The sequence below is a fragment of the Drosophila tropicalis genome, unplaced genomic scaffold, assembly GCF_018151085.1.
Source record: "Drosophila tropicalis isolate 14030-0801.00 unplaced genomic scaffold, ASM1815108v1 contig_45, whole genome shotgun sequence".
Taxonomy (NCBI): Eukaryota; Metazoa; Arthropoda; class Insecta; order Diptera; family Drosophilidae; genus Drosophila; species Drosophila tropicalis.
In genome coordinates, this window is record NW_027172914.1 from 1 (window position 1) to 3,543 (window position 3,543).

The 3,543-nt window shown below is 41.7% G+C and overlaps 1 pseudogene; it reads right to left on the reverse strand.

The window, feature by feature from the left end:
* Positions 1-14: 14 nt before the first annotated feature.
* Positions 15-3,181, reverse strand: LOC137574389 (uncharacterized; annotated as a pseudogene).
* Positions 3,182-3,543: the final 362 nt, after the last annotated feature.

A 3,543-nucleotide genomic window follows, 5' to 3' on the forward strand; every position in this document is an offset into this window, starting at 1 on the left:
CACTTCTGATAGGTTTGCACACAGCTGCGTTCGCCTCCCACTAATGCCAAGTAGTGCAGCTCGTCCGTAGATAAGAGCAGGTGAAGCCGTTGGAAAACCAGCTAGGAAACTGAAAAAAATCCACAAAAATCTCTTGAGTTGAAAATACTACCTTTACATTTTATCCTATTTATGTGCAAGTTGTTTGTTTCTTGTCTCCAAGTCATCTCATTATCTAACCAAAAACCATTATTTGGCTTAACTCTCTTCTGCTGCCATTTCCTGGCCATCTGCTTAAGCAATAGGCTGCTTACAAAACCTAATTGACTAAATGCCAATTTGCAAGGAAAAGCCAAACAATATCAATTTACAGTGGAGCATCTTATATACCCGCCCCCATACCCCTGTCTTTGTAGTCTCATTTCACTCCCATTCACTCGTAGCTCATTTAATAGAACAATCAATATCATCGACTTGCATAATGAAGTCTAATCCTGGTTAACGCCTCTTTCGAAATAAGATTTCTTCCTCTACCCCCATCTAACCATTTGTGTTTTCCGGGTTCTTCTACTCATTTGGTATTTTCCCTTTTGAGAAATGTAAATTTCATAATATTTAGTTACAACTAAAGCCCTGAAATATGTATATGTATTTGTTTATGTATAGTACCTAGAAGTAGATGGCTCTGGTCTCTCTCCCTCTTGGTACTTACTTGGTTATAGCTGGAGATGTAATGAAGCCTGGCAATTGGCCACGTAACGTTTGACCGGCAATCATCTGGCAGAGCACCTTGGGCACACACTGCAAATCGTCGTTGCGTGCGATGTTCTCTAGAGCTCTAATGAGTTGTGTATTGGGTGGTCGGGCATGTTGTCCCTGGCCCTGCCCCTGTCCAGCAAATGCGCCTAAGAGACTACCTAATGGGGAGGAATGTTGGGATGAGGTGGGATATGAGGATGAGGCTGGAGCACCACCCAAAAGTAGATTCGTAAAATTGGTGCATATTGCTGTGTAGAGCTAAACAGTGAGGCCAAAGTGGCTAGACTTCCCCCACCAATGCTTGAATTTTGTGTAGAGGGCGAAACAGAATGTTGCTGGTAAGGTGGAGATGATGGTCGATAGTTGAACTGCTGCGCTCCTGATGGGGATGAATGATGGGGTGGAGGTATCTCTCCAATTTGATACTCGTAGTAATTGTGTGGCGGTGGTCCTGGTCGCTGCTGTTGCTGTTGATAGTGGTGCGCAGGCTGGGATTGGGATTGGGTCGCTGCAAATAATTACCAAAGTTGTTTGCATAATTAGACGACGACGATGGCGGCAACGACGCTGGGGATGGGTAGGATGAAGATGGAGCATAGGCCGAGGAACTCAAACTGGCACTGGCACTGGCACCGGCACCGGCATATGGTAACCGTATCGATGGGGCAGCTGCTAATGGTCTGTTGTCATTGACGTCTTGACGGTTGTAAAGAGGTCGCTGTACTGGACGCTGTGGCACAAAAATTGATGTCTGCTCTGCCGCATAGCTGGGCGGTGGGTAATCATGCGAATCGTATGAAATTTTATGCGATGGCTTTGTCGGCTGTGCCACTAGATTGCCAAAACTTGAAGGTGTCACTGCAGGTCTTCGATATACAGTGGATGGACTCTCATCAAATACATAGCCGGGTCTTTTAGATAGACATCTTCTGATGCGCCAGCACCGGAACCATGCAACGGTGGTCGCTGAAGCGATGACCCATGATTATTATTATTTCCCACAAGTAATGACGATTGCACTGTATAAATCTGATCATCATTTTGATCATTGTTTTGTGTTTGCTCCTGTTGATATTGTATATAGTTGGCAGCTGGTGGAATTGGCGGAGTTGGTGCATATTGATAATTTTGCTGTGTATATGGATCTAAATAGCTGACCACTGGCGTCGTGGGAATCGGTGTGCTGGCAAAATTTTGATGATAGCCTCCATACGGATTAAAGCCGCTACTGCCTTCTATGAGGCGATTCATTATCATTATTATCATTGGGAAATGCAAATTGCTTATCCATTGCTATCGGTTGTGGTCTAAGACTATAATTCGGCAAGGAGCTAGAACTTGATGTTTATAGTTGGGTGCCAGATAACTGGGTGGATAACGTTTTGTATTATAGCCATCAGCTCATCACATCCGATGGTGTGAAGTCCAACATTTGTGAGGGTCGAAAACCACCGCCACCACCGCCGCCATTCGCTGTTAGCACGTGCCTCGATTTGTGGTGGATGTTGTGCTTCCGTTGAAGCATCTTCTTTCAATGGCTCCGATGGAAAGAAGTTTTTCAATTTCACCGATATGTGTCTTTGATTTTGTAATCTGTAAGAAGAAATCACATTAAGCTTAGTCAATTAATAATCACCACAACAATTGATGCATCTTTCGTTTTTTTTTTTTTTTTCTGACTTCCTTCACCCTTACCGGAGAGTTGGCTAGAACTATTTCATTTAAGAAACGCCTAACATGTACACCGACCGAAAGCTAGTAGGACTATAATAGAATTCTGGTGTAGTTAAACTTTTGAATTTTGAATATATATGTAATTTTGTTCCTTTGCTATTCTTTTAGACTTAATTTGTTTCGTTTTGAAGTATTTTTGATCATGCTTATAATTTTTTCATCATGACAAAGTATTCCACAACTGCAGAATATTGAAATTTTTGAATCGATGTCCTTCAATATATGCACTTTCTAACTTTTATGCTAAGTTCCAAACATATTATTCAATATTTTTCATTTTTATTCCTATGTGGTGAATGACAAATGTGACAAATTGCCATAGTATTTGGTGAATATGGAAAATATATATTAAATAGTTCGCTTATTTAATGAATATCGACATGAAAATCGTTTAATTTTAATGAGCCATGGCTAGAAGTAAAAGAAAAACACCCAAAGTCACGCCCCTCAATTTGAACATTTCTCTCCAGTCAGGCCGACCCACCCAAACTCAAATTTGCCCGCCCTTTCGCGTTTCTTGAATGTGATTTGCATAAATTAAAGTCACGCTGTCTCAACTCACTCATCATTTCCGATGTTGCTGTCACCTGCTTCGTCTGGTCCCTCATCCGGGTTTGCCATTTCTTATGCACAACACGTTGCCGGCTAATGCGATAATTAGAATTGCAATTTTCCATTGCATACTTTGAGGCTGTTGGTGAAATTGCATGTTCAGTTTTTTGTTGGTTTGAGTTGTGTGGAACTTGATGGAATGAAGTAGAATGGCGTACAACGGCCAGGGTGGGATGGGGGACAAACACTTGTCTCGGCAATTGGAAAATCCCCAGCTCACGTCAGCAATTCATAAGCGTAAGCCACTTGTCGCACGTTGCCTGCAACAGGAGAGAGAAACAAACCAAAAGAAAAAAAAACAGAGAAAAAGTAAAATATAGGATATAAAGGAGCATAAAAACTTGCTGTCAACTACAAAAGAACAAACGCAATTTCTCTAGAGTCAAGAAAATTCTTTGCTACATTTGCACATAAATTTATAGATTTAGCTCATCCTCCTTCTTCCTCGACCCAGCATAA